This window comes from Myodes glareolus, chromosome 3, assembly GCF_982192425.1.
Source record: "Myodes glareolus chromosome 3, mMyoGla1.1, whole genome shotgun sequence".
NCBI classification, from domain to species: domain Eukaryota; kingdom Metazoa; phylum Chordata; class Mammalia; order Rodentia; family Cricetidae; genus Myodes; species Myodes glareolus.
Genome location: NC_142028.1, coordinates 25,622,463 through 25,648,184, shown reverse-complemented (window position 1 = coordinate 25,648,184; position 25,722 = coordinate 25,622,463). Strand labels below are relative to the sequence as shown.

The following is a 25,722-nucleotide window of genomic DNA, read 5'->3' as shown; positions in this document are numbered from 1 at the left end:
CTTCCATCTCTGTTTCCATCTTCTCCAGGTCTCTCCTCTTTTGTCTCTCCACTGTGGGTCTTTTAGAAGAGTACTTGTTCCTACATCATACAGGCCACTTGTGCCTCAAAGTGAACAACTGAATAACATCAACAGAGAGCCTGTTTCCAAATAAGGTCATGTCCACAGGTCCAGAGGACAGGTTGATATCAGCAGATATCAGGAGTTAGAGGGCACCTCTTAAAGGATTTGAGGACTTTGTATCTCAGACCCAAGAGATACCCCTTTGCAGCAGAAGCAGGCAGGCTTAGTTAAGAGAACATAGACTTTCAAAGGAGAAAATGAATTGGTGTAGGGAAAAGGTTTAATAGCTCCAAAGGGGCTGATGCATAAAGGGTGGGCCTCAGAGCGTGGGCTTTTCTGTGGATGCTCTGCCTGTTTTATGTTGCTCTAGCTATAACTTCATGCAATGCATGTCTCATTAGCACCCTAAATTTCCACCCAGAGATGTGCATTGTGGTGTTAGCATGAGGTATAGGTCATCTTCAGACACTTGGGAGTGTCTCTGTGGTGATAGTAGTAGTGGAAGAGGAAATTCTTAACTGGCTTAAATGCTAACCCAGTTTCTGAACAACCCTACCCAAATAACCCAGTGATTACACTCAAAATTTTATCCACACAGGCCAGACAGGTCAGGAAGAAGCCTTGCTGAGCCCATGGCTTTTAAACCAGTGGTTTGGTCACATCATTCTCTACCTGTTTATGCTAACGACTCCTTTCCTTTGAGGGAGGGGATACTGCTCTAACCACCCTGGATTCCTGAGGGGCTCCATTCAACTATTCAGGATAGATTACAGCTCTGTGATTTAAACAAGATGATTACTTGGACCCACAATCCTGATAGTGAGGATATGGCCCAATTACACAGGCGCATTGTAGAAAAGCAAAAGGTCTGTGATCAGATTGATTTTCCACTAATCTGCAAAAAGCATCCTTACTAAGCTTCAAGGCTTTAAGCCCTTTAGCCTGTTAAAGCATTCCTTGTGTTTCACTGGGCACAGTGGCTGCTGTGACCTTCCTGCATGTGACCTCACAGCCTGGTGGTGAGCGCTGTAGAGAGCTGCCTCTAGATCCAGCCCAAGTACATATGTTGACAGTGTGTGCAGAAAACGTCCACGATAGCTGTCTCTCCTGATGTTTGTGGTCTGAAGCGTGCTCCCCGACAGAGACTCCTCCTACTGAGATCCTCCACACCTCGCTCCTTGTCCATCTGTACGTCATACACCAGAAGACCTGCTCCTCTGTTCTACGATAGACATGCTGAGCTTTCGGGGTGCAACGCTTTCTGCAAGAGTCCACACCCACGAACCCAGCCTCTCTATGGATGTGTGACTGTGTGCCAGTCTCCCCTCCATTCCCTCGTTGCCCCAGTCAAATCAATGCCTGGAGCTGCAAATGAATTAATTCTCTTGATGCATCAGAAAAGCTATTGCCTTCCTGACTTGGGAAAGGAATTCACCCCCCGTGAGAGAGACCAGTGGACACTTGAGTTCCTGAAACAATTTAGAGGCATGAAACTAAGGCCCTACTCACTGGCACTAGCAAGTTGTGACACTATGCAAGTTTCCTTAACTATTTGGACTATGGTTCCCTCTTCAGCTAGCATATGGGGCTTCAAGTTGATGGTTTCTTTCTCGCTTTCCTGCTCTGACTAGCAGGAGGCTTTGTTACTTATGTCCTGGATCCCGGAACAGATCCACTCAGTGTGAAAGGGACGGTGGCTACAATCACCCCCTTCTCACATTCTTGAGTAAACAATCTCCTTTCCTCTGCCTTCACACCACCCACAAAGGCCAGCACAGGACTCTGTAGCCTTGGAAGAAAGGGACATTTCTCCCCACCAGGAGATGGTGATTTCATTACAGACAGCCACCGAGTGCTTAAACCCATTTCAGATCTGACACCTTCTATCTGCAAATAGGGTTAAGACTCACAGTGGAGTGCTCTGTCTATTGACACAAATTCTGTTTGTCTTACCTGTACCGCTGATCCACCTGGTGAAAATCAAGGTCCCTCCAATGCCCTCCTCTGCTTTGATGAATTTACCACGCAGCTCCCAGAATCAGGCAAACTACTGGCTTTTATCCAGGAGGAGCAGGTAGAGAGAAGTGTGTGGATATTTTATACCCTCTTCTGGGCACACCAGCTCTAAGCACCTCCCAGTGTTCAGTTATCTCAGTGTTCTCCAAAACCCTGTCCCTTTGGAAGCTGTTGGGGTTTGGATGGCTTTGTTGTTGTTGTTTGTTTGTTTGTTTGTTTTGGTTGTTGGTTTTTTTTAGTTTTTAATTGAAATAGAATTACATTATTTCCCTGTATCATTTGTCCTTCCAGCCCTTCCTTGCTACCCTCCCTCAAACTTCTCCCATGCCTCCCTCTCAAGTTGCTAACCTTTTTTCCCTTTGTTATATTTGTTGCACATATATATGGACCCATATGCTAGTATACACAGAGATATATCCCTCCTGCTAAATCCATTTCTGCTGTTTGTGTGTTTATGGTTTCAAGGCTGGACTCTGCACCAGACAACAAACAATGGATCTCAGTGCCAGGTGAGACTAATAATCCTTCCCCCAGCAGTCGTTCTTTATCTAGGGGTAGGGATTCTGGGGGACTTCCCCCCATTGCTTGTTAACGCATTTATTGATACTGCTATTTTTCAGTCTTGTTTGTGCAGCCATTTCTAGAAAAGACTGACCCACAGCAGACTGTCTGGTATTCTGGCGCTTACAGTCTTTCCGCCCTCTATCCACAATGTTCCCTACGCTATAGATGCAGGAACTGTGAGATGGATGTATTCACTGGGCTGAGATCCCCATCCATTGATCTCTGCATTTATCCTGTTGTGGTTTTCTGACAACCTCCATTTGCTGCAAGGAGAGGCTTCTTCGCTAAGGGGCAGTAGCTACACTTACCCAGGAAAGATGACTTCCGCACCCACTTCAGGTTGTTGGGTTTTTTGTTTGTTTTGTTTTGTTTGATTTTGTTTTATAGCTCCAGAAACACCAGACAGAGATGTGGCCAATACCCAGTTCAGCCAACGTGTCCACAAGTACATTTCGGGTGCCTATAATGGCCAGGCGCAGTCCCAGTCTGAGGACCACGCCAGCCCATTATAAGCACACTTTAGGGTTTTAAGGAAACTTTGTAACATTAGCTTGAGTGATACTCTCCTTGGAAGTTGGTGACCAACTAAATCTTAAATTCCAGTGGGCTTGCAGTGGCTAGTAGCTAGAAGGTAGAGACCTTCCTACCTTGCTTTATCTTTCTGGTAGTCATCCTCCACCCTGAAGCCAATAGGATACAAAAGTAATCTCATTAGCATACAAAATGGCAGGACCACTACAGAGATTCCAGAATTTCTAGGACTTGTTTACAAAGAGAGGAAACCAAACCCCAAACATACTTCATCACATCATCTCCTCCCTGAATCTCCACTTTGCCACGGTCTGTTTCAAGGGACAGAAAAAGGTCTCCTAGGGTCAGTCACATCATCTGTCACTTTGCTGTTGTCTACCCAGCCAACAACTGTCTACTTACTTAGGCAACAATGGCCGAGGCACAGCAGTGTTGATATGTGAGCAAAATAAACAAAAACCCCTTTTCACGTGGGACATAAGTGGGAAGATCACATATGGTGATAAACTTAGGAAGGGGTTTGGAAGGGAGGAGGTTTCACTTTACAGGGTCTTTCAGTAAAGTCAGAATGTCCTAGAAATGGGAGTCCAGAATGTGGGATGGGGTGAGAGTTCAGAGTGTGTGGCAGGACTCCAGAGTGTTGATTAAGAGTCCAGAGTATGGTTTAGAAGTCCGGAGTATTAGTTAGGATTCTAGGGTATTGGGTTAGGAATTCAGAATGTGGGTTAGGAGTCCAGAATGTAGGTTAGAAGTCCAGAGTGTAGGCTGAGAGTCCAGAGGAAACATTGGGACTCCAGAGTGTATGTTGGGAGTCCAGAATGAGGGTTGGAAGTCCATAGTGTGAGTTGGGAGTCCAGAGTATGGGTTGAGAGTGCAAAGTGTGGGTTGAGAGTCCAGGGTGTGGAGTAGAAGTTCAGAGCGTGGGATAAGAATCTAGCATGTAGGCTGACTTCGAGAGGTCCAGACAGACTGCCTACCCACCAAACTCCTCCACTCTTTCACTACGTCAACATCTGTCCATCCTCTTCCTGGTTTTGCACCCTCCTAGTTGCCCTTCCCCAAACTCCAACTGGGCAGAAGCTTCCCACCCTACCAGACATTATGTAGACTGAGAGAAGTCCAGGGTACACTGGCCAGAAGACCAGACTAGAAAAGGAAACCAAGAAACGCAATACCCATCCAACAAAGACAAACTCAGAGATCAGCACCTAAATCTGTAATCATCCCAAATTCAGATGCCTAGAGGCCAGCATAAGAATACAACTAACAATAGCCAAGGCAACATGTCACCATCAGAACCCACCTATCCTACTACAGCAACCCTGAATATTCCAACACAGCAGAAATACAAGAAAAAGACCTTAATATCAACTTTTTGGGTAGGTAGAATTAACATAATTAACATGTTAACTAGTATAATCTAACATAATTAACATGGCAATCTTACCAAAAATAATCTACAGATTCAGTGCAATGCCCATCAAAATCTGAGCAAAATTTTTTACAGACCTTGAAAGAACAGTACTCAACTTCATATGGAAAAGCAAAACACCCAAGCTAGCCAAAACAGTCTTGTACAATGAAAGAACTACTAGAGACGTCACAATCCCCAACTTCAAACTTTACTACAGAGCGACAGTACTGAAAACAATTGGTATTGACATAAAAACAGACAGGAGGATCAATAGATCTGAATCAAAGACCTGGATAATAACCCACACACCTTCAAAAATCTGATTTTTGACAAAGAAGCAAAAAATATCAAATGGAAAAAAGAAAGCATATTTAGCAAATGATACTGGCATAACTGGATATCAACATGAAGAATGAAAATAGACCCATATCTACCACCATACACAAAACTCAAGTTCAAATGGATCAAAGACCTCAACATAGAGTCAGTCACACTGAATCTCATAGAAAAGAAAGTGGAAAGTAAACTTAACCACATTGGCACAGGAGACAACTTCCTAAATATAACCCCAGCGGCACAGGCACTGAGAGAAACAATTAATAAATGGGACCTCCTGAAAATTAGACGCTTCTATAAAGCCAAAGGGCATGGTCAACAAGATAAAACGACAACCTACAGAATGAAAAAAGATATTCACCAGCCCCACATCAGATAGAGATCTGATCTCCAAAATATACAAAGAACTCAAGAAATTCGTCATCAAAAGAACAAATAATCCAATTAAAAATGGAGTATACACCTAAACAGAGAACTCTCAACAGAGGAATCTAAAATGACTAAAAGACACTTAAGGAAATGTTCAACATCCTTAGTCATCAGAGAAATGCAAATCAAAACAACTCTGAGATTCCATCTTATACCTGTAGGAATGATCAAGATCAAAAACACTGATGACAACTTATGCTGGAGAGGTTGTGGGGTAAAGGGAACACTCCTGCATTGCTAATGGGAGTGAAAACTGGTACAGCCCCTTTGGATATCAGTATTGTGATTTCTCAGAAAATTAGGAAACAACCCTCCACAAGACCCAGTAATACCACTTTTGGGTATATATCCAAAGGATGCTAAATCGTGTCACAAGGACATGTGCTCAACTATTTTCATAGCAGCATTGTTTGTCATAGCCAGAACCTAGAAGCAACCTAAATGTCCTTCAACCAAAGAATGGATAAGGAAATTGTGGTACATTTACACAATAGAGTACTACATAGCAGAAAAAAATAATGACATCTTGAAATTTGCAGGCAAATAGATGGAGCTAGAAAACATCATGTTGAGTTAGGTAACTCAGACCCAGAAAGACAATTATCATATGTACTCACTCATAAGTGGTTTTTAAACATAAAGCAAAGAAAACCAGCTTACAGATCACAACCCCAAAGAACCTAGACAACAATGAGGACCCTAAGAGAGACATACATAGATCTAATCTACAGGGGAAGTAGTAAAAGACAAGACTTCCTGAGATAACTGGGAACATGGGGGCCATTGGAGAGGGTTGAAGGGGGGAGAGGCAGGGAGGGGACCAGAGAAAAATGTATAGCTCAATAAAATCAATTTAAAAAAAAAGAAACACACCTTAACATCAAAAATAGACACTACCTCAGGGTAAAGGGCTGGTAAACATTTTCCAAGCAAATGGACCTAAACAACAAGCTGGTGTAAGCCATTTTAATATCTAACAAAACAGATTTCAAACCAAAGTTAATCAAAACAGACAGGGAAGAACATTTTACTCTCATCAAAGGAAAAATCCACCAAGATGATTTTTCAATTCTTAGCATTTATGCCCCAAGTACAAAGGCACCCACATTTGTAAGGAAAACGCTATCAAAGCTTAACACACATCAGCCCTCACACTCTGATGGTGGGAAAGCTCAATACACCACTGTCACCAATGGACCCGTCATCCAGATAAAAACTAAATAGAGAAATACTGGAGCTAACAGACCTTATGTAACAAATGGACCTAACAGATATCTACAGAACATTTGACCCAAACACTAAAGAATATACCTTCTTCTCAGCTTTCTTCAAAACTGACCACATATTCAGTCACAAAGCAAGTTTCCACAGATACAAGAAAACTGAATTAACTTCCTGTATCTTATCTGACACCATGGGTTAAAACTGGATTTCAACAACAGCAGAAACAGCAGAAAGCCTACGAGCTCATGGAAACTGAACAATTCTCTTCTGAAGGACTACTGAGTGAAGGCAGAAATAAAGAAAGAAATTAAAGACTTCCTAGAATTCAATGGAAATGCATGCACAAAACACCCAAACTTATGGGACACAATAAAAGCAGTGTTAAGGGGAAAGTTCATAGCACTAAGTGCTTTCATAAAGAAACTGGAGAAATTTCATACTAGCAATTTAATAGCACATCTGAATGCTCTAGAATAAAAGGAACACACTCAAGAGGAGTAGACAGCAGGAAACAATCGAACTGAGGGCTGAAATCAATAAAATAGAAACAAAGAGAACAATACAAAGAATCAATGAAAGGAAGAGTTGGGGTTTTTTGAGAAAATTAGCAAGATAAACAAACCCTTATCCAAACAAACTAAACGACAGAGAATACCCAAATTATTAAAATCAGAAATGAAAAGGGGCACATAACAACAGATACCAAGGAAATTCAAAAAATCATTAGGTCATTCTTTAAAACCCTATACTCTACAAAATTGGAAAATCTTAAAGAAAGGGATAATTTTCTTGATAGACACTACTTACCAAAGCTAAATCAAGATAAGATAAACAATTTAAATAGACCTATAACCTCTAAGGAGATGGGTGTTGTCATTAAAAGTCTCCCAATCCCACCACCACCACCACCACCACCAAAAAATAGGCAGCTTTAATGTAAAATTCTACTGGACTTTCAATGAAGAGCTAACACCAATACTCCTCAAATTATTCAACAAAATAGACACAGAAAGAACAATGCCAAAGTCATTTTAGGAGGCTAGGTAACAAAAAAGGCTCAAGGAAGGAAGTATAGATCTTCCTGGGAAGGAGAAATATAGTACATTTCACAGGTGGGCTGGGGGTGGGTGGGGTGGAGATAGGGATCGGGTGGGGGCAGGGCAGAGGAACGAAGTTAGAGAGTACTAGAAGAGACGACTGGAATTGGGGGCCCTAGAGGGGCAACGTAGAAAGCTAATTCAGTGGAAACTCCCTGGAATCTACAAGAGTGACCCCAGTGATCCAAAGTCTCCTAGTGTTGGAGGCGATGGAGCCAACCTGGCCATCTTCTATAATCAGGCAAGGCTCCCAGAATTGGGACTGGGACATCAACTCAGCCACAAAACCTTTGACCCACAATGTGTCCTGCCTGAAAGATGTGCTAGGGTAATGGTTGTAAAGAACTTTTGGGAATAGTCAACCTACAGCTGGTCCAATTTAAAGCCTACATGAAGAGCTGCTCTTGCAAACCAATGCTGGTTCAGTTCCCAGCACCGACACTAGCATGCAACCACCTGTAACTCCAGCTCCAGGGGCTCTGATGTGCACTTCTGGCCTCCTCTTCTCAGTGTACACACAGGCATGCAGGCATACATACATACATACATACATATATATATATATATATACAATAAAACTAAAAAGAATAAAATAAATTAATATTAAAATTTTTAAAAAGTTAAAAAAAGAATTTGGAGTGTAAGGTGGGAATTCAGAATGTGAGCCTAGAGTGCTGGCATCCAGGAGCTATTCAGAGACTGGTAGAAGTAAGGAAAACAAGAGGGTGTGGCTAGAGTAGCCATGGTTTGAACTTGTAGGGGCAGTGACAGGGTAAGAGTGTCTTTAGGAAGACAGGGGACTCTGGCGTTGTCCCCACCTGCTAACGAAGGCCAGAAGACCAAGCTGCTCCAACTGTGCACAGTTCTGACCATGCTGGTCCCCAGGTCAGCTCCACCATGGGAGAACCATCTCCCCAGAGGTCCTGCCAACAGCACAGGACCACAGCAGCGTCCCAGCCTGGGCTGGCCTGAGGGACAGTGTGACAGTCTGCTGACAGGTCAAAATGCAAGCCTCCCTTTCTCCCTGCCTCTTTCTATGTCAGATATAAAGGAACATTCAATCCAGTGATGCGGGAAATAAAAACGGAGACAGGCAGAGTGAGTGCGCAGGAAAGGGTTTAACTGGGAAGAAAGCAAGGTTGGAGCAAAGGGTGGGCCCAGCTTCCCGCTAGAATAGAGGCAGCAGTTAATCAGCTTGTTGGAGTGGTCTGGACCATGATTGTGGTTAGTCTTGAGGGTGGTATTTTTAAAGATTTGCTCTCACACACACACACACACACACACACTCATGTGCTAGCACAGAAGCCAAAAGAGGACACTGGGTGTTCTTTTCCATCATTCTCTACTGATTTTTTTGAGGCAGGGCCTCTTTCTGAATCCAAGGCTCAAGTTTGGGCTAGATTAGAAAATAACAAGCCCCAATGATCAGCCCGCCTTCACCCTCCTTGGTGCTAGGATGGTAGGCATTTGTAAAGATGACCAACTTATTACACTGGGATCTGAACTCCAGTCTTCATGATGAGCAAGCCCTCGTAATTGCTGAGTCATCCCTGTCCTGAGGATGGTATTATATTTAGAACTGTTACTCATGGTTCCAGGGACTCTGCCCATGTAGATACAGCTCCGTAGCCACTTTGTCCCTAGAGGCATCCCCATACTCGCTTGGTAGGCTTTCTCTCTTATGGCAAGGGGATAAACGATGGGCATTGCACATTTTATTGACAGGGGAAGAGAGATTTTGTGGGTAACTGATTTATGGATTAAGGCGGTGAGAAGTGATTACCTCTCATCCCTGTGAGTGTGCCCATTTCTGTCTCACTTTCTCCTCACTCCTTGCCTCTACTCGAGATTGTAGAGGAGCTGGAGAAGCAGGGTGACATGAAGAACCCGCTCAGTTTCAGGAAAGATATGGCTCCAGGGACTGAATCTTGTGAGGAGAGAGGAAGGAGAGTCATGTGAGGCTGGCACTTGGGTAGCTGCCAGGCTGCCAGCTGGGACAGCCCTTCTGTCCATTCATGTGAAAACAGAGACAAGAGAGTCTGTGAGTTCAGTCGAAAGCGCTTTCACCATCTAGAATTTTCTGTCCAGGCCCTAGGGCCCACCTACATTCAAGGCGTGTGAAACCAGGAATTTCATGGCCATTCAGGCTCTGGGAGACCCAGAAAATAGCTCTGAGGACCCCAAGCAGCCATTCCACAGGGCACCCCATTCTCATTTTCTTATTTTCAACCCTTCTCTAAAGCCAGAGGCCTTCCTCCTGCCAGGTTCAGTCCCCATGCCCCTCGGCCAGCATGTCAGAACACATAGGGTCCTCTCTTCGCCCAGGGCTTTATCTCTGCCTGCTCAGGACTGGTTTCATGGCCAACAGACATTCCCATACCGTCAGGAGAGCCAGAGTAAAGATTCTCAGGGAAAAGACAATATGATCAGCTCATTCAGTGGCAATGTCATCTCAGCTGCTGGGGTGGGGGTGTCGCTCACTCTAGGAGACTCGGGAGCTCGAGGTAGGAGCAGGACTGGTTCTGTGTGGAAGCAACCTGCTCCTGCTTCCATCTGAGACCCACCTTCTCCCACCCTCCAGAGCCTTTCCTGGGTGCCCCTCATCTGCAGCCAGGTGCCCCTACCCCATTGCCCCAACCTTTCCTACCCTGCTCTTCCAAATCTGCATGAGAAACACTTGGTGATTTGGCCTCCGTAAGGGCTTTAAAAATAGACTGTGGATCCCCTAATTTTTTTAAAAAAAAAAAAGTCCCTGGTTAAAAATAGCTCTCAGCATCTAGGGGGGAAAAAAAAAGAAAGAAACTGCAGCAAAATTCAATTGGAGCGGTGACTTTTCTGCTCTGATGTTCTGGGCCAGTTGCAGCGTGGGGAAGGCTGCAAGGGACAGCAGGGACAGGGTTCCTTCAAGGACAGGGACTGTGAGAGACGGAAGGCAAGCCATCGCCACAGACACCTCTCGCTCTTCTCTGGATTTTGGTCAGTGATTCCCTCCTGATCCAAACAGCCAGGCAGAGATCAAGACAAGGTTCAGAGCAGCAGCAGATGCCCAAGCTGGGAGGAGAGCCTGTGTGGAGGACGCTCAGGGATCAGGCACCCCCAAAGGGTTTCCAAAATGTATGTCTCGGGGAGCCATGGAACAGAGTAAGTCCTATGCTGTCCAGCAGCAAGCAGAGAACTGGGGGTGATGGCCCTTAGGAAATGGCCTTTAGGAAAACCAAGTTCCTGTCCAGGACTTGGATACCTGGGAATGGATAACCACAGACTTTTATGCAAGAATTTTTCCGTAGTTCGTGGTGAGGAGCGATATTGGGGAGACAAGAGAATGATGTGGAGAAGGTGTTTCACTTCCCAAAGGGAGGGAGTGTGTCTGAGGTGGAAGCAAATAGGTTCTATACTTGCACACTCATACACATGCACACACACAGACATGCTCACATCCACACACTACACATATACACACACTCGTGTGCAGACGTACCATGCACACACACACATCCACTTCATACACACACACTCATCTGCACAAACATACTATGTGTTAACAGGCATGCCATAACCATATCTACATAGCACACACACACACACACACACACACACACACACACACACACACTACACAAATGCTCATGTACACATATACACATTTGCCTCGCACACTCCCATGCACGTACTCATACTTAACACACAACACATAGCATGCACACATGTTTACTCATACACCCATATTCAGACACGCAATCTCTTTTCAAACAGTTTGGAAGGCTCTGCCCACTTCTTCTTGTGATCAGCCTTTATGTGCCCTGACTGTGCCCACAGTGGAAGGCTCTGGTCACTGTTTAGTTACCTGATGCTGACAGCACGTGCTTTTCAAATGTCACCAAAGGTTGAGCATGCTGGTAGGGCTAACTAAATATTACAAGGGGCACTCCCTTAGGAGAACCATGTGTGTTTCTGAGGAACGTGCAGCAAATTCCCACATTAAATTCTTACAGCCAATTAAAGCTCCCACAGTTTGACGTCGAGGTTGTACATATGCACAGAAGCTTGCCCTGCAGATAAATTAGAGTCCCGCATGCCCCAGTGTTGCCTGGACTCATTTCCTGCTTCTCTCGGAAGTTGCAGGATGCCTGCTGTCCCGTCCAGAAGAGCACAGGGGTGCTTCTCAGTGACTGACACTGGAGCTACTTCAAAATACCTTGAGGGATATGATCTGTTCACAATGCTCACACAACACAATGCTCAGGTGGAGAGGGGAGCAGAGGGGAGAGGAGAAGAGAGGAGAGAAGGGGCGAGGTTTGAGTGCATAATGGTCATAGAGAATGAAGAGGGCTGAGTATGCTCATGTTGAGAGGTGGTATCCAAGTGCATACTGCTCACGGGGAGGGGAGGGGAGGGGACTGAGTGCCTGATATCAGCTCACATGGAAAAGAAAATACAGAAAGAGGCATGAGAGTCACAGACACGGAGTAGCCTGTTCCTGAGGACGGACTCTGTTATGGGTTCCTTTGCCCCGATGGGTGTTCAAGAAGTGAGCATCCTCTACAGAGATGAGCTAAGGGTGTACAGTGTGGACCATGAGCCTTAGCAAATTCAAAGAAGGTAAACTACCGACTGGCTCATTTTGTCTTCTTTAACTCAAGGACCGACTTAGTTCTTTCTGCTACAGAATCCCTGGTTCTTCTCACTCCAAGGGCACATACCCAGACCTCAAACTAGCCAGTCCTGCTGCAGACTTGTGACCCCTCCAACCCGTGCCTGGGCAGGAAATGTCCTGATTCACAAGCCCCCATTATCTCTTACAAGTCCGACTCCCCTACACACACACACACACACACACACACACACACACACACACACGTGCGCGCACGCACACACACACACACATGCACACACGCACGCACCACTTTCTGCAGCCCAAGACAGCAGAAGATCCTTATTGCTTCTCATTCCAGCAGACACGTATTGCATAACGGGATTGATGTAAGGCTCTTTGAGGAACGGAAGGAAAACCAAGTGCCTTGGGAAATAAACAGCCCCTCCCATCTTCATCAGGCACGTGGTTCTTGATGGCATCTGTGCACATCCAGATTGCAGTGCTGTGCTGCGGTCCTGGAACAGCGAGCCGCGTTGCCGGTGTTCTCAAAGGCTTTGCTCAGCAAGCTTCAGTACTTTTCCTCTTCGGATGCTCAGGTCTGCAAAGCAATGGCCTTGTCTCCCTCTAGTGGCCAAAACTCACAAAGCTGACCTGGGAGCCTTTACACGATCCTGGGAGTCAAGGCTCCGTTGCCTTGGAGACTAGCTACTTGCTCATCTGTGGAGTTGACTATTACCTATAAGCTTAGAAGCCCCAGAGGTATGAGTTTAGAAGTCACCAAACTGGATGTGGGTGAGTGGGATCATCATTGTGTTCCAGGTTTAATAAGCACAAAGTACCAGTCCCCTGACCTGGGAAGGAAACACTCATACCTGGACCCTTCTTAGCTGGGATTGTAGCTCAGTTGACAGGGTGCTCCCTAACATGCACAAGTCCCTGAACCTCTTAGTTCTATCCCCAAACCCACATAAACCTGGAGTAGTGATTCAGGCCTGTAACCCCGTTGAGTTCCAGGGCAAACTGATCTGACCTTGTCTAAAATAAAATTTTTAAAAATTAGATATTTCTCATACCTGCTGGTTCAGCAATCCCTGGCATTGCAGCTCAGAAATCCACTCTGTCTGTCTGTCATAACATCTGACTTTGTAGTACAGACTGGCCTTTAAGGTTCAGCTCTCCTGACTCCGTGCCTGTGTACTGAGATTCTAGGCAGTGCCTCCAGGCTCAGGTAGGAATTTGCATAATACATTCTCCTTGTGATTCTGACCACAGTGAAGAGAGAAACAGGGGAGCCCAGATCAAGAGCTCTTGGTATTTTGCTCCTATTAATTTTCAGAAACCTTGTGTGAGTTCTAAGGAGCTAATCAAAAAGAAATCAAGAAGGAACGTATCTCCATTAATAATTACCAGTAATGCACCAATTAGAACAAGACTCCTTTCTTCCAGATACACACACACACACACACACACACACACACACACACACACACACACCAGTCCTGCTGCTGCTATCCAGTTCTTCAGAACCCATCAGGGAGAATGCAGATGCAGCTCAGTTGCTAAGTTGCCTAGCCTACACAAAAGCCCGAAACTCTATAATCCGGGTACGGTGGTGCATGAGTGCAGTGCCAGCCGTGGGGAGACCGACGTGGGAAGATCATCCTTGACCACACAGTGTGTTTGAGGCCAGCACGGCATTCATGACACCCCGTTTCAGATTTTTATACAAGCGGAAGCATGATGACTCACACCTTTGATCTCAGCGCTCAGGAAGCAGAGACAGGTAAATCTCTGTGATTCTTAGTAGCCTGGTCTACCTAGCATGTTTCCAGGCCAGCCAGTGCTACCTAGCAACACCTTGTCACAAAAACACCCGAACAAGCACACATACGAAAACAGCGTGAACGGAGGCTACGCTACCAGAGCATTTTTGACACATAACACTTGGAATCGGAGAAGAGTGAAGATGTGGTCCCTAACATGTCAGCCTCCCCCTCGCCGCAAACCTTGTTAAGGGACACCAGCCTGCAAAGTGTAAGCTTGCCTGGAGAGGAAGGCAGCCAGGGCAGGAGGTGAGGGACTGGTGAGCTCACCCTTGTGCCACTTTTAATATGCTCCTCTCCAAACTTTAGAAAGCAGAGAACCGACGACCCATATTGTAGGAGATCAAAGGCACATCGCTTACAGGAAGTAATCTGGGGACATTTGAATCAATTCTCTGCTTGACAACGTGGAGGAAGGTGGCTCTGGTGTGGGGCATGTTCCCAAGTTCACCTTTTCCTCAGGCCCCTCTTATCCCAGGCACTGTTACCAGGAGGAGCTCTAAACGCCCTGACTTGCTTTTTAGCTTAGTTAGATCCCATAAAATCAACACAACCAACTAGTATTGTTCTTCCAAGAGACACTTGATTTTTTTTTTTTTTTTTTTTTTTTTTTTTTTTTTTTTTTTTTTTTGCTTTGTTATCACAGGGGAAAGCTGGACCCAAGTCCCCTGGCCACCAGACTTCTTCTGTGTGGAATTTCCACCACAGTGTCATAACGATTCCTGTTGCTCCCTTTGCCCTTCCAGGGGATTACGGACAACCTACAAGCGAAGGCTCTGGAAATTGTCTACCTACTTCCACAGACCATGGAACGAGGAGCCTGCACGGAAGGTCTTAGAAGCCGTAGTTACCAGAGCACACAGCACCTCCAGGACAGCTTGTCACCCATTTACCCCTAGTCATGGGCAACACCGGGACAGGTGCAGCCCATCAGGGAAACTGTGGCAATTCTCTGCCAGCAACAGACTCTAATAGTCCCAGCTAGATGTCTACACAGACTGCGGGCCCTGAATAGATTTGCACAGGAGGGCTCTGGCTGTTCCTTTCAACAGGAAGTGGCGCTGGCTAACTCAGGGGCAGCAGAGGCTATGGCACGGTTAGGAAGGAAAGTGATTGTAGCGCCCTCTAGTGGGCTGCTGCCGGAAAGCGGAAGTGGAGAGAAGTGGAAGAAGGGGCCTGCCCTGGGCAGACATCAGAGCTACCGGATGTCACTGCAAAGTAACGCATTTGATCTTCAGAGGAAGCTGTTCCCATCACACCTAGCACAAATATCTTGTTGACAGAGGCTGTTCTCACGATCAAGCGGCAGGTGAACCAGAGTTTGGGGGCGCTGATCCCCTACGCGGGAGCTTCACGAGCCATGGTCGCTCCACTGTGAACAAACCAGAGACTTAGCTCTCTGAGGCTAGCTTCCTTCCATTTGCCAGGAGTTATGGAGGGGGGGCAGTCAACCAGGCAAATTTCCATCCCTGGGTTACTCTGAAATGCTGGGTGTTGGTGACCGTGACTCAGGGAACTCATAATTTATTGCTAAATCAAGCTAACCCACAGGTCACCAACTTCACCACACCTTGCCCTCGTGGTGATCAGTCGAGGGCCCTTTCCCTCGTCTCGCCCACGCTGCCCTAATAAACCAAGTGGGTTTTGTACTCTGGGGTCAAGCTGAAAGAGAATGTCCCTTTTCTATGATTAGACAGGAAAAGGCTCCAGGCTAAAGGTCCATCAGAGCTATTGGCTATTGAGGAGATGAGACTGAAGAACTCATACTAGCAGAAAGAGAGCATCCACAGGACCCATCCCTTAGGAAGGATAGTAAAGACGATGGCTGACTTACATAGACTAAAAGCCAGTGTGGGTCAGCAAGACTCTACTTATAGTAAACCATGCAATCATCACAAAAGCCTTGTGCTATCAGTAACCTATAAAACGGCCATTCTTGCCTGGGTACCAGACTCATTTCCATACTAACCAAAGTCATCTGGTGATCATAACTGCCTGCTGCCAAACGAAGAAGTTTACTGAGATAAAGCAGTGTGGGTCTCCCATCATGCACTTGTACCAGGAAATGAGTTCACGCTGGTGGCTCGTGATGGAGCCACAAACTTCAAAGCTATGAAACAAGAAGAGACACTGGCGGTCACAGGCCATGGTGCCCATTTTCCAGATGGGCTCACGGAGAAGTGAGGACCTGAGGAGGCTTGGTGTGTGTCACACGGAGTTGCCCTCAGCCTGAAGCTCTTGTCCCTCCACCCAACTATATAGCCACCGTGAACTTGAACGGATGGACAGAACTGAAATCTTCTCACCACATCCCAGGGAGACGTCTGCTCACTCAAGAGTGTCATGTTACATCACTTATCTGTCAGCTCGCCCTGGAAACGGACAAAACCCACCCCTAGACTGGTGCGTGACCCCGTGCTATTCTGCGGCCGTGGACTTGGGACACATTGCCCGCACCCACCATGCTCTGGGGCTCTCCGGTTACTTTTCTTGGATGTGTTCTGCCACTTGACTGAAAAGCAGGCGCACCCGACTCTAGGCTGGCGGAAGAGAGAAACGTGAGGAGAAGCGTGAAGAAGTGAGAGGGAGGCTGTGTGGGGGAGGAGAGCGAGAGACAGGGAATGAATCATGGGAACGCTGCTGTATCCCATCCCAGGTCCAGGGTCAGGATGACAGATGGGCATGGTGACAACAGCCGCCCCCTCCCACCGGCTTTCGGGAGGAAAAGAGGGGGCTGGAAAATGCTCAAACTCTCATTCACCTGCGCTGAACAGTGGGGAGGAAATGGGAGCCAGACTATGGTAGAGAGTCAACCAGACCACCCCACCCCTACCCCCGCGCCTCTGTAACTGAGTGTCTGTCCACCGGTGGCAGCCCAGAAGTCCAGCCACTGGGCCCACGTGCTGGTTTGGCTGACTGCCTTTCTTCCCCACATCACCTCAATTCACTTCGCGACTTCGCAGCCTTTGAGTTTTCCTGGCCGTCCATCCTCTCACGTCCCGCATCCCACCTCTCTTATTGGCACTGCTTTTCCTAGGGATGGGGTCTGGCCGTGTCTCACTGGCTCCACTGCAGCAGCCCAATCCAAACCATGCACTCTCTAAGATTATTCAGCCTCATCACTGGTGATTCGGAGAAAACTAATCACTCTTCAGAATCCTGTAGGAATGGCTTCCTGCGGTCCCGGAGCACAGGAGTCCCGTGGGGCCCTGACTTGCCCGACCCACCCTCCATCTGAGGGTTTCTCTGTATCATCTCCTACCCTGCTGATGGCTCCCCAACCTCCAGTCACTTGGCTCCTCCCTCTATCTACAAACCAGCTGCCATGTTCCTACCTTTGCATATGCTCAGAGTGGACCATTTTCTCCTGATCTGATGACCTCCTGGGCTTTAGCCAAGCACCACCTCCTCACTCAGTCTTTCCCTGCCTCCCTTTTCTCAATAGCCCTATATTGCAGATAAACTCACCTACTGTACAAATATCTATTCATTTGCTGTATTAAATTCTTGCCTTTCCTGGACAGGACCCAATCTTAATATCAGTCATGGGGATTATTTAGAAACAAGAGAAGTCTGGTGGAGAAAAGTGTGTGTGTGTGTGTGTGTGTGTGTGTGTGTGTGTGTGTGTGCGCGCACGCGCTTGTGTGTGTATATGAATGTTTGTTCAACTACGTGTGTGCATGTGTGTGTATGTGTGCACATGTATGTGTGTGTATGTGTGTGTTGGAGATGTTTTACAGTAATCTTCACTTATAATCGGTTTATGAACACTTGATCATTTGAATAAGTACTTTAACCGTATTTATCAGTCAGAGTCTGCGCTTTCTCCACTCATTCATTGGCCCAGCTGACATTCACAAATGGTCCTTGCACATCGAGTGTTCTAGCGGACACTGGGTACAGCCTTCCTGAGAATACGGTCCCTAGGGTAGGGTAACCGGCCCAGCTGTGACAACTAATCTGGGAGAATCTTAACATTAAGGCAGATGGACACATGCACACAACACCCGACTAGGAAGTAAGTATAGACCAAAAGGAACAAATACTTGGGTAAGTGGCTACTGGTGGGAATGTCCCTCTCCAGTGACCCCCGAAGAGAGTAGAGGAGTGATTGTTGGGGGAATTCCAGAGTAACATTACTGTTGTTCTCATGAGGACAAGCAGTCAGCTCTGGACTCAAAGGAGAACAATGAGAGTGACTAAATGGGCTGGCATGGCAGTACACACACTGTAATCTCGGCATTAAAGAGGATGCAACAGGAAAATGAAGAATTCGCGGTCATCTTTGTCTATATGGTGAGGTGGAGGGCAGCCTAGGCTGCATGAGAAAGCCTGTTTCAAATAAGAAAAAGTGAGACCACTCTCAGTCTCCTGAGGAACCTATGTATGATATCAGCAGACCCTGGGAAGCCCTTTGAAAGACAGTTCTGACCTTGACATATACCCTGCGCTGAGACCCGAGAGGCAGACCATGCTAGACAATGGTGTACAGCTGGTCTCCTAAGGGAACATCCCCTGCCTGCGGCAATCTGCAGAAGCTGATGGAGCGCCTTCTCTGGTGGCCCACGAGTGGGCACCGTGGGTGAGAAACATTGGGAAGCTGGACAAGTGCTTTGGCATCTCCGCATCTACCTGCCTTTGTCAAAGCCACGCAACGTGAGTGCTGAGCTTAGCTCTTGGGGTTGTTACACAGCACAAGGCATGGCCTCTGAGACTGCCATTTATTTATGAGTTAACTCTTCCACAGCCAGGCCATGCCTGGATGGCTCCGCAGCACAGCCATGGCTTCTTTGGCTCCCACATCATCCCATCCCCTTCTCTCTGTTGGTCATACCATCAGCCCTCACTCTGCTCCTGTGGCCCCACCCCCAGCATTCAGAACCTCATCTTTAACTACAGGAACTCCCCTATCCCGGCCCTTTCCGTCCCAGTTGCTGCCTGTGGAAAGCCACCAAGGACTATCCGGCAGAGTCATTCAATGAGAAGGGGGTGCCATCCTGCCATCCTCCAGGGAAGTTGAAGGCCAGGGGTTCTGGGTCCAGTCACTCTCCGCAAGGTGTGCGTAGGTTTCCCCGAGTGGCCCACATGCAGCCCGGCCCTGCAAGGGAGGAAGGAGAATAAAGGAAGTTCAGATAAGGACATGAAGACATAAACATGGGAGATGCCATCATACAAATTGTAATTTGGCTTTCATTCCTCATCTCCTCTGGCACTCACAAGGACCCGTTACCAGACCTCCGCTCTCCTTGCTCCATCACGCACTTCGATTACAGAACTGGCCCATGGTAGGTGAGCGCAGGCCAGCAGAAGCCTGTCCTCCTTCCTCACGAAGCATCCCTAAGCTGGTGGCTCATCACGTGCCTGAGTGGAAACTGAGCTACACATCGGGAACTCGGTCCGTGCTTTCCTCACAGTCCTCACGTGTCAGCAGCTCCAGTGTAATTTCTGCACCAATCCCCAAAAAAGACACGATCAAAACCATTCGATCTGGAGCTGGAAAATGACAGATTAAAAAGCACCCACCATACAAGACCGAAAACTTGGGTCTGATCCCTGGAGTCGTGGTGGAAGGAAGGAAAGAACTGATTCATTCAAGTTACCCTCTGACCTGAGAGCTCACACCTGTGTTCTCTCTCTCTCTCTCTCTCTCTCTCTCTCTCTCTCTCTCTCTCACACACACACACACACACACACTCACACACACACACACACACACACACTTTCTCTCTCTCTGTTAATAGAATTCTTTACTCTTTATAAAACCCTCCAATAAATAACAAAAGACAGTTTGTCTATGAGAAAAGAAAAGGTTACCTTGAAATAAGAACCATTTTTTAAAAACATCTAGAAAACAAGGGAGGGGTTTCCACCTAAAATGCTAGCCATCCAACGTCCAAGCAGAGATCATCTGAGCCTCAGAGAGGTGAGTGAAAACTTTGGAAGGGCCTCAGAACAGGAGTCTTGCCAGAGGCAGAGACCACATTCAACAGGATGGTACAATCTAGGAGAGCCAAGATGAAGGTCAAGTTCAGCCTACTGTGTCTGCACACAGTAGGAGATTTACACTGCTGGCATGGCGTTTACTGAGTCCTGTTCTCATGGAAACCAAATAGTGACAAGTATGTAGAAAGAGGCAGAACACAGGGAAGGAGAAGCTTAGTAGTTCCAGGCAGAAAGAAGTCATGTGAGAAACGAAATATAGTCTACCCCAGCCCTCTAGAGGTGCCTCCAGGGGGAATGCTATTTACACAGCCACGATAAAGAAGAACTGAATTCAGAGATGTAAACACTGACGATTACACTACAGTGGGTAGAGAAGGTAGACATGGGCTCTGTGTGTAGTGTGGAGAGCAGTGGTGGGTGGTATCTTCCACAGTAGGAAGTTAATTTTTCTGAGACTTAGGAGACAAAACTTCAGAAGCAACACAAGTGTATTCCAGTGCATGCAACCATAGTCTAGACAAAACACAAGTGTATTCTTGGGAGTGCAACTGTGGTCTAGACAAAACAGCTACAGCCAAGGAGGGGGTGTTTCTAAGAGTGTAAGTGGGGCCGTGAGGGCTGGGGGTAGTTATTGTTGGGTATGAGACTTGATGGGGAAGCTGATCTTTTAAAACTTGAACAAATATTTCCATTTTTTTTTTAGAGTAGTGGTTCTCAACCTGTGGATCAAGATTCCATTGTGGAGGTGAAACGGCTGTTTCACAGGGGCCACCTAAGACCATCTGCACACCAGATATTTATATCACAATTCCCAAAGTAGCAAAATTACAGTTTTGAAGTAGGAACGAAAATAATTTTATGGTTGGGGGTCACCACAACACGAGGAACTGTGCGAAATGGTCGCGGCACTAGGAAGGTTGAGAATCACTGTTGTAGAGGGGGAAGAAAATATATGAGAATTTCTCCAACCCAAAAACACACTCTCAAGTTTGAAAAAAAAACAACTTACAGTATTGCCAGAGTTAGCAAAGCAAGCAAAAACCAAAAGAACATCCAACAAAATGTGAGTTTCAAAAGAGCAGATCGATGTCTTTTAGGAGAATTGTGTCCTAAATACTGAAGATGTTACTCACAGTTTATCTGAAGTTCAGATTTAATGAGCATTCTCCATTTTATCCAACAACCCCATTGTTCATTAGATCCACACCAAGGCCAGAGCCAGGACAGGGAGATCCTGACACTTACGTAAAGCAGCAAGTCCTCATGGAAGGAAATCAGAAAAAGCATCAACTTTTCTCAAGGCAAGATGAGGAGATAGGAAACAGGAGTATGGTGTCTTCAAAACTGTAAGGAAAAACAACATCTATCCTGGAATTGCACATCCATAGTCACACATGAAGCTTGATAACGGCATAAAGGCATCTGGCATGCCAAGTTCAAAACTGGACACTCACTCGTCATTTCCTAGAATATGGTGCACAGTCCGCCTCATTCAAACAAAAGCAAAGCAAGACTGAAGCACAGAGTCCAGGAAAACAAAAGCCCAATGTAGAGAAAAGGAAAGTGAATTCTCAAGATAACGGCTATGCTGAGACAGAGCAAAAGCAGACAAGCTAGAGTGGGAAGGTGGAAGGTTTCAGAATGGAAGACCTCAGTGGTGGGGGATCAATAGAGAGCCTGCTTGGAAAATGATACAGAGGGGTTTTCCAACTGTGTCAGAGAGCCCGGAAAGAACCATAAATATGAACGCAGGAAATTAATCAGGTGAAGAAAATGAGGCAATTATTAACAAAGTGTTTACAAGAGATTAAACAAACATTATCATAATGCACTGCTCGGCAATGTGGAAAATAATACTTGATGGTGATAATGACATAAACACCAATCTAAACAAAACATTAAGTGAGGGCAGAAAGCATTCGCCAGGCGCGTGGCTGCATCCTCAAAGACAAGAGCCGACGTCCTATGGCTCAAAGACCATAGGCTAACCCACACCGCCCTCCATGGTCTCGCCCCACTTTATGACCCTGACGTCCTCCCTTTTGGTGCCCCCACCTCACTCATTTTGCTCTGCAGAGAAGGCTCCCTGGCAGCTCTTGTCCCCAATTACACCATGTCCTCCTGACTCGGGGCTTTTGTGCTGCTGTGTGTGCCCTTTGCATAGACACCCTCCCGCACAGATCCTTAGGGCTCACAGAGCCAACCCAGCAGGTCTTTGCTGAGACACCCTCTTCTAGACAAGCCCTCCAACTCCTTATGTAACACCAATTCTTCTCCGACACTCCCTACAGCACTGTGACTGGCATTTACTTATTTATAGCCTTCTGCACTCAGCATAACACCACTATAAGAGTGTGTTATGTCATAGTATATATATACATATAGTGAGATGTCGTAGTAATATATATTAGTTACGCTTCCTGTTACTGTAACCAAGTTCCTAGGAGAAGCAAGTGAAGGGAGCCACAGTTTCTTCTAGTTTACAGTTCAGCAGGATGCAGGTCATGTTGGTCTCATGAAGTCTGGAGGCAGGAGTTGGTCACATTTTATCCACAGCCAGGAAGCAGAGAATGGACAGGAAGTAGAACAGGAACCAGTATGGTTATTTTAATCATGGACTTTGTTGTAGTTGAATGTACATGAGGTCCATGTACTAAGGGATTAGATGACAAGGCGGCACTGGCTGGGAGCGGGGGCTGTAGGTCTTTAGGGGTCTAGCGGGAGGCCCTCAGGTTCTTGAGGGTTTACTCTTGAGGGGGACACTGTGACCATACTTACCCTCCTCTGCTTCCTGGCACTAGGTGAGCAGGTTTGCTCCACCATACACTACCACCACAGGCGCTGCTTCACCCCAGGCACTAAGCAACAGCAAGGAATCAGACCAGAACTTCTGAAACTGAGTCGGGAGGAACTGGCTTACTTTATGAATTTGTTGTCTCAGACATTTGTTATGGTGACAGAGATAACCCAGACTCCCAGCCTCTAGAAGTTTTGGAACACAAAATCCTGTTGGTGATGTTACCAATCTGTGGCAGTGGGCAATACAGCCTGGCAACGTGTGACTTGAGCAAGTGCGAGGCCTTCCCTGCATCTGGGGAAAAGATACAAAGGTCACAGGTCACTGGAAGGGAAAGAGAAAAGACCACACTGTCCAGACAGGGACGTGCTGATGAGTGCATTGACATCAGCGAGGAGGCATAGAGCCAGGCCAGAGGGTACAGAAATTCTGGGATGGCAAACCAAGACCAGGTACACTGAATAAAACACAGGATTCCCAGCTCCACTTGATCTCCAGGCAATTCTACAAAATTTGGGAACTTAGAAAATGCTTTGTGTCTATCTATATGTATGTGCATGTGAGTGTGGATTGCAGACACACACATGTCACAATGTGTGTGGACTATCTCATGTATCAGTTCTTGCCTTCTGTGTTGTTTTCCACTGCAGATGCCAAGAGCCCTGGCCTTGAACTTCCAGGGATTCTTAGGACTCCACCTTGAATCTCACCATAAGGGAGCTGGGATTACAAGCACACAATGCCATGTCCAGCTTTATGTGGGAATTGGAAATCTGAACTATCTCCCAAGCTTTGTAAATTCTTATGCTGAGAATGAACTCATCATTCATGACAGACCGAAATGAAGCTGTGAGTCTGTTGTTTTCTCTGGCATCTATCCAACACACGTGCAATATTCTAGGGATGATTTAGTACACACACCTAAGTTTTTAAGGCATAAGAAATCTTCAGTACAGCAATCCTACACTCAGACATTTAGTCACAAGAGATAAATGTGTAAAAATGGTGATATTTGTCAGTATATTGATTCTAGTCATAAAAGAAACACATTTTGAGAAGAATGGTTAAATAGTACAGCATTTCTGTCCAAATGTATGCAGCCTTAAAACTGAAATCTTATAGTCTGTATTTATGTTAATTCTAATTCTATAAACTTCATCATAAAAATTGGAAATAGAAATCATCTGTATCTATTAACATGAAAATATGTTTAGAATATAGAGAGCTTAAAATGATGATAATTTCAAGTTTTGTTTACTAATTGTGCCAAACATACACACATGCGCGCAAAAACATTCTTTGATAATTCTCTTTTAAGTTCTTTCTTTGCTTTTACACTTTTCTTCTTATCTATGGGGGGGCGCACTACATGACATCCAGAGCACAACCTTTGGGAGTCAGTCTTCTTCTCCCACCACGTGGGTTGAGAGGCCTGAACTCAGGTCCTTGGCTTGGCAGGAAGGGTCTTCACCTATTGCAACCACTGTGAAGGAACTGAAGCCGACTTTGAGGTGTGACAGACCAAGGGACCCTAGGCTCTGCTGCTCCAGGGTGTCCTTACTGGCCTTTTGTACAGTTTTTGTTTTAGATAGCTCAGAGCTTAAAGCAGGCCCAGGAAAAGAATGAAGAGTATATAGAGTATTTCTCACCAGTACCACCAGACGTGCTCCGGATTCACAAGGTCTCCCGTCTGAACAGGAGCTATTTGGAAAACATCCTTGAAAGCTAAGTTTGGTTGTAGCAAGCTACAAAACCCACTGAGCCTTCTTAATCCTCACAACTGAATCAGGGTGGAGCGTCCACGTAAGGACCCAGCAGCAGGTTACCTACAACCATGGACATGCTCCTCATCCTATTCTGGTATTGCCGTGTCTACACTATGACCTTTCTCACACTAAAAGAGCCGAGGGGGAAGCTGGTTGCAGGAGATGCTGATTGATTTGTCTGTTTGGAGAAAGGGGGTTACTACTATAGTTTGGCAATCCCCCTTTGGTCCTTTCTTTTTATAACAGAGCAGGAATTTCCCCTAGAGAAGTTATCTCTGCGTTCTATCTCAGTCTGAGTTCTTTGGGCCACACGAGCGGCCACCTTCCCTCTGAGGTATGTGTATGAACTGAGCACAGCCAGCCGAGCATGCCATTCCCTCGGTCTGATCATTTGTCTAGGTGGGATGCAGACTATTGAAGATCACATTACATACAAGCTTTGTTACACGGGGTAAGCATACGGATGAACAGGACTGAACAGAGTCCATAGAAACAGCCCCGTAAGCTGGATGTGGTGGCCCACACCTGTCATCTCAGCTCTCAAGAGGATGAGACAGGAAGATTACTATGAGTTGAAGATCAGCTTTGGCTATATAGTGAATTGTAGGCCAGGTAGGGGTACACAGTAAGGAGTCAGGAGAGGACAAAGAGAGAAAAAGATCCATGTAAGTATAAACAAATGGTTTTCCAGAATTCGAAAAGCGGTTGAATGGTGGATGGACGAGCCGGGGTGGTGGAAGCAGGATGGGTCAACTGAGTAACCATTATACTAAAAAAGTGTGTTGATAAATCTGACTTCATCAAAATTTAAAGCTATCCAACTAATCCTCTCACGGAGTTGAAAACAAAAGCCACTGACTCTAAGAAAATATTTGCAAACCACATAGTTGATAAAATATTCATTTCCAGAATTTCTGAAGGACTGTAAAAACTCAGTAGTTAAACAAACATTTAACTGAGAGTTGAGAAAAAGACCATATCACTGGAGAGATTACAAGTCAGGACAAGAGGTGTTCCCTGTGTCAAAGAAACGCAAATTAAAGACTGGAAGAATCATCACTCCATCCCTATCAGAATAGCAACAGTAACTTACATATATTAATTATATGTATGGTTTATTTGCAT

The 25,722-nt window shown here is 46.0% G+C and overlaps 1 protein-coding gene across 5 annotated transcripts in view; it reads right to left on the bottom strand.

The window, feature by feature from the left end:
* Positions 1-18,798: 18,798 nt before the first annotated feature.
* Kcna6 (potassium voltage-gated channel subfamily A member 6) overlaps positions 18,799-25,722 on the bottom strand; it is a 31,347-nt gene continuing 24,423 nt past the window's right edge. The window contains exons 2-5 of one of the 5 annotated variants that reach the window (XM_085687166.2): positions 22,955-23,125; positions 21,280-21,378; positions 19,309-19,536; positions 18,799-19,189 (exon numbers count right to left, since the gene is read on the bottom strand). The gene's annotated coding sequence lies outside the window, so the exon portion shown is untranslated. The remainder of the gene's footprint in view (positions 19,190-19,308; positions 19,537-21,279; positions 21,379-22,954; positions 23,126-25,722) is intronic. The other 4 variants (XM_085687167.2, XM_085687169.2, XM_085687168.2 and 1 more) reach the window with 4 other exon arrangements.